Source organism: Vombatus ursinus, unplaced genomic scaffold, assembly GCF_900497805.2.
Source record: "Vombatus ursinus unplaced genomic scaffold, bare-nosed wombat genome assembly UNPS02014816.1, whole genome shotgun sequence".
Lineage (NCBI taxonomy): Eukaryota > Metazoa > Chordata > Mammalia > Diprotodontia > Vombatidae > Vombatus > Vombatus ursinus.
The window spans coordinates 5,104,134-5,119,967 of record NW_020954594.1 but is presented as its reverse complement, the minus strand read 5'-3'; the positions used below and the strand labels follow the sequence as shown (position 1 = coordinate 5,119,967).

Here is a 15,834-nt window from a genome sequence, read left to right as displayed (position 1 = left end):
ACAAATGAGTAGTTAGAGTAACTTCAAAGATTCCTTTGAGGTTTCCAGCCTGGAATCCTGGAAAGAAGGTAGTGTCATTAACAGAAATAGGGATTTCAAAAACAGCTGCTGGTTTGGACAAGAGTGGGGATACAGGGTGAGGAAAAGGGAATGATGAATTTGGATTTTGATGTTTTGAGTTTGAAGCCATGGTAGGAAATCCGAATGGTGGCATCCCTTCAACAGGCAGATGGAGATGTAGGTCTGGACCTTAACTGCAAAGTGCCTTTACTGATTGCAAGGAGTTTACAAGAAATTTTAACAGCAGGAGAACCACAATCCACAATTTTACCATACCTTTAAACAGAATCTGCTGCATTTAGTAACTCTGAGCAGGGAAAGGTCAATTTGATTCGCCAAATATTTGTTAAGCAGTTTCCATGTGGCAGGCACTGTGCCAGGTATACAAGGACAAAATGAAAAAGAGACTCTGCCCTCAAGGAGCTTCCATTCTACTGCATCATGATCCTTTTTGAGTTGCTGGTGCTTTTGCATAGCATCAGTAATAAAAAAGGAGAAATATTTTGCATGATCTGTCATCAAGAAGTGGTCACTTTCTACAATCCAAGTGATGGATTGAACTCTCCATGCTAAGATTCATTAATGACCACTCCAACAAGTTAAGAAGCTGTAAATGGCCACAGAAGTTCCTCTTCCCAGAATCTTAAATACCAACCTTGCTGCCCACTCATTGGAAGTATAACTAAGATTAAATATTCTAGGCTTTGCCCCAGGGTGTTGAAGTTGTAGAGCCCTGAGAGCACTGGTAACCTTTTGGCAGCTAGAAACCACAGAGCTTAGTGCCTAATTGGCAAGAATAATTCATTAACATAGAAAGCTACTAGATAGAATGAGCTTTTCCTCTAATCCCACACCTTGGGGCCAATATCCTGGAGTCTCTATCGCCCCTGCCTTAGTTTAAGGAGCTCTTAATATCTGTCCGGGTTACCATTTGTGGTTCTTGACCCAGGCACAATTCTTTGTTATGCCTCTATCATCCACCCACCCTTTTTTTCATCCAATGAAAGAGAATTGGACTGAAATGATCATTTGGGAAACCTCACCTGTCTCCTTCCTTTCAAATGAGCCAAAAAATGAAGCTAGAAACAAACCATCTTGAGTTTAATTGGACCTCCAGGGCATTTAACCCAGACTCTGACACCAAGAACTCAGGGGCACAACTTGACTCCAATGCCAGCACCTGGGCTTTAAGAAGAAGGAGTCTGAATGGCAGCAGAAGCCGCGTGACACCTGGGATGCTCTATCATGAGCTTCCTCTGCCTCCGTAAAGATCATTTCAGCATTTCTATTAGAAATCTGACATGCCTGTAAGAAAAAATACACTGCAGTCTCAAATATGGGCATAAAACAACCACCCTGGGGAAGCAACTATATTTATATCTGCCACTAATTTTAAAGGACCCATTCATCCATGGCCTTTTTGTGCTTACTTAGCTCCTCAACACATGACCTTTGTTCCATCCAAGTTTTTCAGGGCACCAGGAGCCATAGATAATCCCTTCTTATTTTTCATGTCTTCGCAGTGGTTAAAATGACCAGTGCTGCTAGGTTAAGCCATATATTTTGCTTGCAACAACCTCCTGCTTTCTACCTTTCATCTAAATGTCTCTAGCACTTCTGCCTGGAGCACCAGAGCACCAATTATGCACTTCAATTATGTGATTACACAGATTTTCACTAATTAATAATAATTCTCACGACTCATTGAGACGCCTCACACTGAAGGACTTAGGAGAACTCAGAGATGTTGACTCACAGCACCCCTGCCAGGGAAGGGTTGGACAAGGGTTCTCAGGAATGTGACGTGGGAGAGGAAACTGAGGTACCAAAATCAGGTTTCTTTTATATCTTAGTAGGGCAGTAGCAGCACAGTTCTGCTATTTGGAGAGATAACAGGAAGAAGGTGGTAACGGAGATTGGCTACCACTCTTAATGGCTCCCCATGCACTGAGAAACTTAGTTGAGGAGACAACATCCCACACACTGTCCTCCCCTCCCCAGTCATACTACGGTGATTGCAAAAAGGGTGGGGATTACTTCTGGGGCTGGACAAGGTTATTGGTAAATTTCATAGGCTTATAGAATGTTAAAGCTGGAAGGGACTTTAATCTGTTCCCTTCATTTTACAGAAAGTAAAACTTAGACCTAGAGAGGTGAAATGAATTGAAATTAAGGGTGCTCAGCCAAGAAAAGAAAAGACTTATGGGTGGCATGATCATTGATGTTGTTGTTGTTTGTCCTTCATTCTCAAAGATGACCATGACATCAGGTAGGTGATGTTATGACATGCGAGTGAATTGAATTTAAGTGAGGAAGGGCTATGCAAAGTCATCAGCTTCTCTTTCTCCTCCAGAGCCATCTGGGTCCAGTGGCCAGATGTAGATAAGGACAACTGGAGGTGGCTGCCAGCATGATCATAGTTTTCAAATATTTGAAGAGCTGTCCTGTGAAAGGGGAGAACAGATAGATTTGTCATGTGCTATTCCAGAGGGCAGCTAGGTGGTGCAGTGGATAGAGTGAAGGGTCTGGAGCCATCATCTTCCTGAGTTCAAATTCAGCCTCAAACACTTACTAGCTTAATCCTGTTTGCCTCAGTTTCTTCATCTGTAAAATGAGTTAGGGAAGAAAATGGCAAACCACTCCAGTATCTTTGCCAAGAAAACTCTAAAAGGGGTCACAAAGAGTTAGACATGACTGATGAACAACTAAACAGCAACAACAAAATAAAAAATTTCAGAGGGCAGAACTAGGCCTAAATGGATAGAAGTTAGAGGAAGACGCATTTTGGCCCAAAGTAAGATCCTATTTAGCGTAGTTCCAAAATGGGATGGGCTGCTTAATGAGGTAATGGATTCTCTGTCATTGGAGATATTTAAGCAAAGTTTGATTGGTCTGGGATATTGGAGAGGGGATTTCTCTATTACCTCTAACTCTTGAGACTCTATAATTTTGTACGTGCACAGAATACATTTCATTCACTCTGAAGCCAGAGATGTGTATTTGCATACTGATAATCATATGTATAAAGAAACATAAATTCAATTCAATCCAATCCAATCAACAAACACTTATTATGCACCTACTAAGTGGGAGGCACTAGCATCGTGTTATATATGGAGGATACAGAGAAAATAACCAAATTATAGTATAGTGCCTGTCTTCAAGGAGCTTATATTCTATTGGGGGAAGGGAATGTACATGTAAAATGTAAATAAATACATGATTATATGAGGAGGGAGAGACCACAAACAAGTGGGGAAGGTCTTGGCCTATGGGTGGCGCAGGAGCTGGCACCTGAAGAAGGCCAGGGGCTCAAAAAGGCAAAGGTGAGGAGGGAGTATATTCCAGACATGGGGGGATACAAAGTCCAAGGGGCTACAAATAAGCCAGTTGGGTTAGAACACAGAGTAATGGAAGGGGACTGATGTGGAGTAGAGGTAGGCTGGGGTCAGATTGTAAAGAGCTTTACATGCTGAGTGGAAGAGGCTATATTTCATCCTTAAGGCAACAGGGAGCAATAGGAATGTTCTGGAATAGGAGAGTGACATGGGGGCGGGCAGAATTATTCTGGCGGCTTTGTGAAGGGTAGATTAGAGAGAGAGACTGGAAACTGGGAGTACAGTCAGGAAGTAGAGGCATTAGTTGAGGTGAGAGGCTTTGCGATAATTTGTATCATGGTTTCCTTCCATTGACACGGAAAATTGGGAACCGATTCTGTTTGCTGCACTGCATTAAGCATTTCTGCAACACTTGATATAAACAGAAGGCTTCTTTGATTAGCCGTTTCTGCCATAGGAATATTTGCTGCGAGGCTCAAACGGGGCATCTAATACCCAGAGGGGTCAGGTCACTTGCCTGAAGTCACATAGCACACCAGAGATGAAATTTGGCCCTTAGAGTCTACAGATTGTCTAGCCACCATTTAGTTATTATGTTTTTCTGTCTTGCGGTTCATTTCTGCTGCTTACTCTGACCTTTATCTCCCTGCTTGGGAGACAGCTTCATGAGACAATGTTGTACAGTGGAAAGAGCCTTTGATCTAGCCTTCTAAACACCTGTATTTGAGCCTACCCCTGACACTTATTAGCTGTGTGATCCTGGAAAACTCATTTAAACTTCTCTGAGCTCCTTCATCCACAAAATGGGAATAATAATACTTGTTCTGCCTGCTGTCACTGGAGATACTTAAGCTTCTCAGTTGCAGTGAAAAAAGACCTTTATTAACCTTGCTGTTCAGTTGTTTCACTCAAGACTGACTCTTTGTGACCCTGTTGGGAGCGGAGGGGAGGGGGCAAAGACATTGGAGTGGCTTGTCATTTCCTTCTCCAGCTCATTTTACAGATGAGGAAACTAAGGCAACCAGAGTGAAGTGACTTGCCCAGGGTCACATAGCCAGTAAGTTTCTGAGGTCAGATTTGAACTCAGGAAGATGAGGCCGGTCCCTCTATCAGTGGATACCTAAGGGCCTTAGAGTGCTAACAAAAACTGAGTGATCATTTATTATATCTCTCCTAGATGCTTTGTGCTCCATTAGTTAAAAAAAAAATGTCTTACTTAGTTCTACTCCCCTACTCCTGGCTGTGTGGGCTGAATACTACCTTGATTTCCTCCTTCAGTCATATTGCTCTGTTGCTCTTTTCTTCCCACCAGATGGATTATAAGATGTTTACTTGCTCTCTGTAGCCACTGCATCAGAAACCATAACGCGCAGAGCAGTGTTGGACTGGTTTCTTGCTGAGGGGTAGGCATTCTGGGCAAGGAGAACCTGCCGACCCCCTCCTGGCCCATCAGAGAGCAAGCCCCATTGCTTCCCCTTTATTCAGTATCCCCCAGAGCTAAAAGCCCAAAGCATCACTTTGCCATCACTTGTGGAATAGGTGAGGGCAGTGTCCGTAAGCCAATAGAAATGAGGGATGCTGAGGCTTTGGGGATGTGTGTATGTCTGAATTCTCTGCCTGTGCTCTTTCCCACAGATCCACGTTTCATCAAGGCACAGAGAGGGAAGACTTCTCAATCAATAGATACCTTTTGAACTCATACTCTGTGCCCTGTGCTATTCTAGGTGTTACGAAGGATAGAAAAGAAGTAAAAGCCATGGCCTCTGCCTTCATGATCTCATTAAGGTCACCTAATTAGCTATCATTTACTCCATCTCCTTAACTCTAAGTAGGATTGCACCATAGCTATTCTGAATCCTGGAAAAGAAACATAGTCTAGTGAAAAGAGGAGAAAATTGGAGTTGGGCCACCTGGGTCTGCAAACTATTAGCTGCATGACCTTGACCAGTCACCATAGCTCTCTCTCTAGAGATAGGTTTTCTCATTTGTAAAACTCAAGGATTGGTTTGAAGGAGCTTCTGGCTTTGACATTCTATGGCTCTATGAATATATGTAAAAGTGCTATGTGACCACAAGGTGCTTTACGTGGGAGTTGTGACTACACCTTCTTTTTGTAATATAATAGCCTTCATTATTATAAAAATCTTTCCTGCTTCTTGACAGATCTGAACTGGCCCCAAAGAACAAAAGTATATTATTTGTCCATTTATTTTTGTTAATTCTTTTGGTTCTGCCTAGGCTGGCATGGTGTTGGGGGATAAGATTTTTCTCTTGTATGCTTGTTTTAGTAGGCAGTTATTAGGTGTATAATACTTTAAAAAATAAAATATGTTCTGTTGTCTAACCTAAGTCCATTGAGCTGCATTTTGAGTCCATTCTCTGAATATTACCTGACATAGTGGATGGAGTGTTGGGTGTGGGGCTGAGATTAAATTTCAAATCATTCCTCTGACAAAGTCACCCAATAGGTAGCCTAAGAGGAGAACCCAAAAGCACAGAGCCTCAGCTCAAGACTGAGGTATCCCAGGACCTGCAGCCTCATATTTCATTCCGTATACTCCTATCCCCAATGCCAGGCACAGTTCCTGACACATATATGGAAGTAGTTTAATATAAGATGTGCACTGCTTATGGAAGATTTGTATATTCACAAGGGATGTCTAGACTATAGTCAGGCAGCTCAAAGGCAGCTCAAATCTCCGGAAACCTGCTCATGTCCCTCCAAGGGAGACTGATTTCTGCACTGAGGAAAACAGGAAAAGGGTCCATGAGATTGACTGCCTTTTCTCCTCTCTATGTGAGGGGTTTACCAGACTAGAAGAATAAAATTATGTCTGTCCTTTCACTCAATATTGTTTGTCTCAGGATACGACTTTTTTAGGATCTTTAGGATTTTTTAGGCTCTCTAGCCAGTATCCCTTACGGGAGATGGATAGTTCTTACCTCACACTCACTGGCTTGGCCCCTTTCTACCACAAACATTGGTCACACAACAAGTTACAAAAAGTGAATATTGAGTAAACCTATTTACCCAAACAAATAGCAAACAGAAATGAGAGTTCTATAGATTAGGACATGCCAGAAAACATGGGAGTAAATGAATTCTTTAGATAGGGCCAAGATGAAATCTTGTTCAACCAAAAGAAGCCTTGATCTCACCCAAGGGGAAACTCCCCAAGACCTCTACAGAGGCAGGCTAGAATCAGGAGCATGTTGAGGAACCTGTTTCCCCTACGTGTCCAAGAGAGTCTTTCTTCTTTCTCTTTCCTGAAGTTGGTCCCAACAAAAGGGGAACCATGTGTGTGTCTCTCTCAAAGAAAGAAGGAAAAATATGTCTCCTCTCCAAAGCTCTCATGCCAACTCTGCCTCTCATACAGTCTAGTCTCATAGTGTCACATCCGCATTCTCTCCACCAATTAGCAGAGTCTCATACATACTGCTCCAGGCTTGGCTGGAAACTGGGGTTACATTCAAAAATACTTGTTGATTGATTGAAGTACATTCAAGGGCAGGAAATTCATATAGTCAAAAGTAGAATTCATCCCAATTCTCCCCTTGGCCTTCCTTCCTTCTCACTGCCTTTCCCTCCTCCTTCTCAGATCCCAACTCAGACACCTAGCCAGCTATGTGATTACTTCATGTCTCTCAGCTCTAGTTTCTTTATCTATAAAATTGTGATACTAATACTTGTGCAATGTTCTTGAGATGGTCTTTGGGAAGAATGCACATTGTAAACCATGAGGTCTCTGTATGTATGTATGTATGTATGTATGTATGTATATGTGTATGCATGTGTATGGATATGAATTTAAATACAGGTACATGTATACATATACACACATGTACACATGTACATATACACACATGTGTATTCACATATGCATATGTATATATTTATGTATACATATACACCTATGGGTACCTATACACACACGTGTACATATATACATATATACATATTTATACTTATGCCAACCCACCCAGTAGGAATTCAGGGGTCTTGTTTCAGTTAGCCCTAGGAGATGAAGGTATTCATTTGATCCAGCCCCATCTTCCAAAGCCAATCAATCAACATTTACTAAACCCCTACCATGTGTCAGGCATTGTGCTAAGTCCTGGGGTTACAAAAAGAGGTAAAAGACAATCCCTGTCCTCAGAGAGCTCACAATCTAATGAGGGAGACAAGAAGCAAATCTATACAAAAAAGCCACACATAGAATAAATAGGAAATAATTAACAAGGGGCGGGCATTAGAATTAGGGTTAGGAAAGGCTTCTTGTAGAAGATGGGATTTTAGTTTGGACCTAAAGGAAGCGAGGGAAGGCAGAAGGTGGAGATGAGAAGGGAAAACATCCCAGGCAAAGGGGACAGTCAGAGAAAATGCCTGGAGCCAAGAGATGAAATGCCCCCCTCCTCTCTCCTGTACTGGGTATGTCCAATCCCAGACTTTTTCTCATGCTCAGGACAGGTAAGCTCAAGCCCAAGTATCCTGGCAGCTACATGTATAGACATGGACTAGAACATAGGGACACATACTGAGAAAGCCAAAGAGGTTCAGGCCAGGGAACTCTCATGCACAAAGGATTATGCCCACAGAAACATAGAGACATACACAAATACAAACCACATGGGCACATGCAAAAATACCTCACCTTGTCATTGCTCAAGTCCTCCCCCTCAGTCATTCTGTCCTGATCATTCCTGGTCCCTTCCATCTCTCTCAGCTCCTACTTTCAACACGTACATGAGCCCATGCAAAGCCCTAATTGTTCCCTCAGCCATGGGCTCCGATGGGACCGACCCTCCTTTCTAGAGCCAAGTAGGAAGCAAGAATGTCTACCCATCACACAGCCAATGTGGAAGAATGATTGTGTTGTAATTTTAAAGGAAATTGAAATCCCTTCTTTACTGCTTTTTAAATGAACCTTATAATTTTTATATGTCCTTGCTTATTGAATTTGTGAGAAGGGGGAAGGGCAGGCTCTGGGCATATATTAGCAGCAGAAGGGATTAATGGTCTTGTCAGGGTTCAGCAGTTATTCATGAACATCTCAAGAAACTCCAGAGGGACAGCTGACTGACTACCTTTCTCCCTCTTAGCCTATCTTCTCCAAAACCACTGGAGATAAGAGACAGAGCTAGGCAGAGTTAGCCCAACTGAACAACATGGGGAAAAGGAACTGGAAGGGTAGGGCTGCAGTGGGCAATTGGAAAGAAAAGAATAGAATCCATTCAAGCAACATGCATTTATTAAGTGCCTACTTATGCCAGGCACTGTGGAAGTTTGGCAGTCAAGTTCTGAGGTATACTCAGAGAAATGCAATAAGAAATCCCAAGTAAAGAGGAGACAAAAGAAGAATGGCTAGGATACCCAAGCCTTCTTGGCTTTCCCAGATTCAGACAGAAAACCTCAGTACTCATGACACTTCATGTCTGTCCTTTATCCTTCATGCTATCCTTCTGCAGGGGTCTAGTGGAGAGCCCTGCACATAAAACCCTGTAGAGTGAAGATGGTCGTTTTACCACCAATATTTATACTCACATGTCCCAAGGTCATCTGTTGTGTATCACCCCACCTCCCATACACACACTTACCAGACTCTTGGTAGCCAAGATAACACTTTCTTGGAAGTTGGAAACTATAGCCTTTCCTCTATAAGAGACTGAGAGAACCCTACCAGAAACAGGACACTGGATTTATTCAATAGCTTTAAATCCTCTACCTGGTTTTCTTAAGGTTTAATATCTGAATTCTCTTAAGATTGGATATAAATTCATTTGCATGTCAGGACAATGTCACCTATTATTGAAAGAAATCATAACTCATCATTTCACCAACTCCCAGGTAACTTCGAACAAAGGACTTAAGCTCTCTGGCTCAACTGTTCCTTGGGAGGACCATTTCCCATCTGAAAAGGTTGTCGTTAAGGATATCCAAAAAGGGCTTGGAAGGAAGAAGGGATTGATTAAAAAACAGGAGTGGTACATTGCTAAGATTATGGACTTGAAATCAAGGAGACCTGGGTTGAAATCCTGACTCTGACATCTACTAGCTATGTCACTTCGGGGAAGTTACACTCCAAGCCTCAGTTTCCCTATGTAAAATAGGGATAATAATGCTTGTGGTACCAACTTCACAGGCTCAAATGAGATTTTGTATGTAGGATCAGCAGGACAAGGGGATCAAGCACTGAGCTTGGAGTTAGGAAGAGTTGGGTTTGAATCCCAAATGAAATAATATATGTAAAATACTTTGTAACCTTAAAATTTTTTATGCAAACACCAGTTATTATTGTTGCTGTTCTCATATGAAAAATTAGGTAAGATTTGTAAAATGTTTCATGCCGTTTAGCCTTGGCACATAGTAGGTGCTTAATAATTGCTTGTTTTCTTATTCATCTCCCTCTGCCTCTCCCCTCACTTTCACCAATATGGCCTATCAACAAACCCAGAAAACAGAAAGATGTTGCAACTAAATGGAAGAAGAGTTCATAGGTTCTCCTCCCCGGGGTCTCCCAGCTCTGTCAGGTAAACTGTTGCCCTATCTTGCCAAGGCCTAGGCCTTGTGCTTCTGGCTGTGTCCTCACCCTGCCCCACTATGAGTACTCTCCACCTCCTCCTCCTCTCCAGCATCTTTTTATGTGTTATCTTCCCCCATTAGAATGGAAGCTCTTTGAGGGCAGGGTGCTGTCTTGCTTCCTTGTATTTGTATCCGCAAGTTTAGCACAGTGCCCAGCAAATGGGAAGCACCTAATAAATGCTTTAGCTGCTAGCTAGCTAGCGATCCTTGGAGAAACAAATACAAGAGTTGGCAGAGTTTGTTTTATCATGAGCCCAAAGGCAACAAGAATTATCATTTCATGGAACATTCGGTCATCACATATTGTCATGTTCAGGTTAAGAATTTGAAAAAGACCATCATGAAAACAAGTGAAATTTGCAAAACAACACGTGTTGTAGAAAATGAAGAATTGGAGAAATTCTAGGATGAAGGTGATAAGATCCTCCAAATTAAATCAGTCTCTACTCTGATGTTTAATGACTTCGACGGAATGATAAGAACAGGTAAAGATGGAGAAAAATATGGTATATTGGCAAATATAAATCAGCAAAAAGGAATGAGAAAGTCCTGTAGATTATACAAAAGCCTCATTCTTATCCATCATGAATATTTTCTTTAAGAAAAAAATTGGAAGGTGCCAGATATAGTAACACTGAATAACATCACAAAAAATGAAATTGATTATATTTAACTGACAGGAAATGACTCATGGCTGATACAGGAATCACTCCTGAATCAGCTGTCTGTGTACAGTCAGACTACTGATTTGTTAGAGCAAAGATTAAAATTAATATGTAGCTAGAAAAAGAATAAAAATGAAAAAGATATGGTCTGCAATTAAAATCCCTCTAGCCTGCCTATTTAAGCAAGTTATTGATGGTGGAAAATGAGATGTGGATGGAAGAAAAGGCATTCACACCAATTATAATCATGTCATACAGAAGCTGAATCAATATAAATCATTCACTATAACTAGGAGACCAAAAGAATTTAAAAAGTGTCTTAGCAAACATTTGACTTACTAGCCAAGCAAGAGATAGGGTAGCCAAGGGTAACATTGGTGTAGAATATAAGCTTATTTGTAAGTTCTTAACAGAGAAGAATAGTGGAAGATTATTGGGGCCATTGTCCCATAAAACAGAAAGAAACGGTGGGGAAGGGAATAGCATTTATGTAGCACCTACTATATTTATACTATATTTACTATAATATATGTCATAACATGTTGTATAGCATTATATCATATGATATATAACCTATATTATATCATATACTGATATACTATAATAATATATTATATGCTTATTATATAGTTATACTATAATAATATATTTACATAGCACCTACCTATATGCCAGGTATTGTGCTAAATGTTTTTCAATTATTATCTCATTTGATCCTCACAACAACCTTGTTTGGTAGGTGCTATTTATATCCCCATTTTACAGCTAAGTAAATTGAGACAAGCAGTTGTTGAGTGACTTGTTCAGGATTCCATCACTAGTAAGTATCTGAGGCTAGATTTACCAGCTGCCTCTTTAGTGGAGGGTAAAACCATTTTAAAGAGACCTTGCAAAAGACTTAGCTAAACAAAATTATCCCGAGAGCATTGATGGGTGCAACTTTAAACTGGATAAAAAAATAGGCAAAATATAGAAAAGATTCACAATGGTTTTTAGAATTAACTCTTTTCACCATCAAAGTTGGTGAAGCCACCATTCCTGGACTGTGATGTAGAGGATGTAGAAACAACACCAAAGGAAACAAAGATAGGAGAAGCAGTTGGACCAGACCAAGGTCCATGCTGGAGGCAATACAATTGTAAGGGCTTTGAGGGACTGATTCTCAAGGTATTGGGAAAAGGAGGGTAGACCAAAGGAGTAGAACAAATCTCACACCTTATTACTACCAAAAAAAAATAGCAACCAGGAGAACATCACTAAGTCCTGATCTATATGCCTACTTCTCCATCTGTATTAAATTTTTAAGAGAAAAGTTTATACATACATTGTAGATATCCTTCTAAGGGTCTTGGAAAGGAACAGAAAGGCTTTTATCAGCAATATTCCATAGTAGATCACATCTTGACACACAGTTGAATGAAAGATGTAGAGAACATGTGATCAGGCCCTAAAAACACAAGAACGAGGACATTTGTATCATAGAACAAAATATCACCTTAAGGGCTTTCCTCAAACAAGCTGTCTGTCATGAATTGCAAAATTAGAAAAAATTCCTTGAAGGCCATAACAGAGATTATTTTTTGAGAACGCTCTTAAGCATTCATGTCAGATGAGGCATAAAATGGAAATATATTCTCACTAAGGTGTGTGCTACTGTCATGGAAGATATCCAACTTGGAATCCAAGTCAAAGAGCAGTTCCTCACAGATGGTGAGAATTTCTATTAGCAGTTTTTAACCTTTTTTTTATAGACCCTTTTGGAGTCTGGTGAAGCCCATGGAACCCTTTCTAGAATAATAGCTTTAAATGCACAAGATACAATACATAGGATTACAAAGGAAAGCAATTATATTGAAATTTATTGTTGTTGTTGTTGTTAAGTTGTTTCAGCCATGTTAGACTTCTTGACCTCATTTGGGGTTTTCTTGGCAAAGATACTAGAGTCGTTTGCCATTTCCTTCTTCACCTCATTTGACAGATGAGGAACCGAGATAAAAACAGGGTTAAGTGACTTGCCCAGGGTCATAAAGCTAGCTAGGAAGTGTCTGAGGCCAGATTTGAACCCAAGAAGATGAGTCTTCCTGACTCCAAGCCAGACACTCTATCCACTGCACCAACTAGCTGCCTCATGATGGAGACAATATCATCATTGATGAGATCACAGATCCATTTAAATATCTGGCAAAAATTCTATACATGCATGTATACATGCATTCATATAGCCAAGGAAGCAAATTACATTTATTCTATAATACACTGTCACTTACCTTCATAATCTGAGCTCCAGCTGTTTCCTATGTCTCCCCTTCACCCTAGGGCCATCTCTTCCTGACAAAGGCTGGCCTGAGTAGTCTGCCTGGATTTCTGCCTCAGATTTATTGAAAGCCCAGGGCAGGCTGGGCCGCCCCACATCCAGATTGATATGGCAAGATTTTCTCATGAATCTCAGTCTCTAATCACTTTGGCAGGGCTGCAGATTGAATTGGCTATCCTTATCTGGACAGGGATGAGATCATTGATACACAACAGACTGAATATCTGGGAAATAGCTTATTTACTTTGCAGTTCTGAAGCTCCTAGGAAATTCTTAAGTTCCTGCTTCTCCTCCCCTCATCCCCATTTTCTCTTGAAATCTCTGGGTCCCCATCCTGGGGTCTCTATCATTGCTGCCACTACCCTAACAAAGATGGTTCCATTTAGAGTCAAAAAAATGGTAGAGTTGAAAGAGATTTCAGAGAACATTCAATCTAACCCCTCATTTTAGATAGTGGGGTGTGTGTGTGTGTACATGTGTGCATACATGTGTGTGTGCTAGGCATAGGGGGAAATAAAAAAAGTTTCTACAAGTCACAGTCCCAGCCTTCAAGGAGTTCACAGGAATGTACTAGATTATAGGGGGATAAGTGCCTTATATGGCACTGCAGAATGACTCCAACACACCCATACTGGTTAGGGGGCAAGGACGTGAGACCTGAGGTGAACAAAGCATTGGAGAAAATGAAGGCATTTGGCAAGCATGTCCATGGTAGAGTGAAAGCACTATACAGGGAAGACTATTAAAAGATGTGATCAACATTGGCATTGGAGGTTCTGACTTGGGTGTGCTAATATAACAAAAGCCTTGAAGTCACAAGGAGGCAGTACTGTCTCCAATATTGATGGCACCCACATTACCAAGACTTCATTAGGACCCCTACTCTATTCCAATTACTATTAATCAGTTTGATATTTTACGTGAATCATACAGGGATAATTAGACAAGATGGGTTCTTATAGTAGGCCTCAAACTTTAATGTAATGGTCACGACCTGTTTACCAGTTAGGAACCTCACTTGCACAACTACAAGAATGCTGACACAGATATCTGCAGCCTGCTTTGTTCAAATTCCATGTCCAAGCATAGTATGGGTGGGGCACCTTGATTCTTTGGAAAGTCCCCCACTTATTTTTGTGCTTCCAGACCACTCTTTCTTGTCCAACATGAGCAGGTGACCATCTTACGACCACTTAGTCAGTGGAGATGCCCTATGCTTCCCCAACCTGAGAGCCCCCTGCTGATATACCACTTTTGGCTGATATATCAGTTTTGGCCCTCAAGAGTAAGGTCCATCAACCAATGAAATTCTGTATTTTACCATGCCTCTTTTGCATTTTTGGGTATCAAACCCTGTAAAAACAAGGTCCTGGGGGCCAGGGACATCTTAGATCATGAGGAAGATTTGAGGTCCACTTCATTAGAGGGGACCATGGACCCTTCAACAAAGTGCCATTGGCTCAGAGTTCTGCTTCAGTTTCTTTTATTGTAGGTTGAACAATCTTAAACTCCATAACCCTTGCTGCCCTCCACCCAGAGGTTCCCTCATCATCATCATCTCAAAGGCGTTTGTTACACAGGAAACCATCACCAAAGCAGAGACAGCCAAGCAAAGGTTCTTTCAGGCAGGTAAGGATCCTTTAGCTATGGCAAAGTGCATTGTGGATCTGTCTACCAAAAATTAAAGAGCTTGTAATCGCCACTCAAAATGACTGAGTTGGGTCTGAGTTGGTGTGTGTTATTCATTGTGGTGAGTTTTTGGCCTCTCTATTGCCCTGCTTATTGCTTTTGACAGCTTTAAGTAGCTGTTGTCTGGAGGCTCAATGAATGGACAAACACCTCCACCCCATCCCACTAGAGAAGAATGTCCCTATGCTGTTTGCAATGCGAGGCAGCTGGTACATTAACCATTTTGGGTGCAAGACTCAGGCCCTGTTTCCCTATAATCAATATATGTACCCCTTTGCTGCCTATTCTAACAGAGTGTCATGGAATCCAGTGGGAAGTACATGACCAAGTCAGGTGCCCAGGTTGATCGAGGCTTCATTGTATGGGGAGAGCCATGGATCAATGAACAGCATGCTCTCTACATGCTAATTCACCAGGGTACCCAAATTATTCCTTGTGACCTTTGCGTTCCCATCCAGACACAGCATCCAATCCAGAATGGTCTCCATGACAAGATCCCTCTAGCCAACTTGCTAGGTCAGAGTGAGGCCTTGATGAAGAAGACAGCAGAGAAGGGATGGAAGGAGCTCCAGGCTACAGGCAAGAGTGGCTATGCCCTAGAGAAGCTGCCGCCTTACAGTAGTTTTCAGGGAAATCATTCTACTGATTCTATGATCTTCACAAAGCTCACTCCATCCTTGAAGCCTTAATTGCCATGCATGAGCATGAGATCTGCTTCAGGGTATTTTCTGGGACAACAGTTACAAACAGTGGGGAGCAGAATTGGGAAAGCAATTGGCTAAGAAGGTTGAGCCTGAGCTGGAATCAGATGTACCTGTGACCTCTCATGATACTTTCATCAGTGGGTTGATCAGTTTTATCAAGCAGCACCAAGATTAACTCAGGAGGCAGAGACCCATGCCAGGCTGTTGCATTGTGACCTTATTTGCATTGTAGGGACCGTGTGGCTCCTTCCTGCTCCGTCACAAATAGATGCACTTGCCATCCCTTCAGGAGGGTGGCTCCCCCCTCCAACGTAGGGAAAACAAATCCCTTCTCATAGGGCCAGTTTGATCTGGTCCTCAACGTCACATGCAAGCTGGCACCAACCTTCCTCTGCCCTGACTCTTGTGTCCAGCCTTTCCACACTTTTCATAGCTGATCCGTACAAATAAAGATGGCTAGCAAGAAAAAATACACTAAAAGAAA

At 41.7% G+C, this 15,834-nt stretch overlaps 1 pseudogene; it reads left to right on the top strand.

The window, feature by feature from the left end:
* Window positions 1-13,555: 13,555 nt before the first annotated feature.
* On the top strand, window positions 13,556-15,525 carry LOC114023042 (annotated as a pseudogene).
* The last annotated feature ends 309 nt before the right edge of the window (window positions 15,526-15,834 follow it).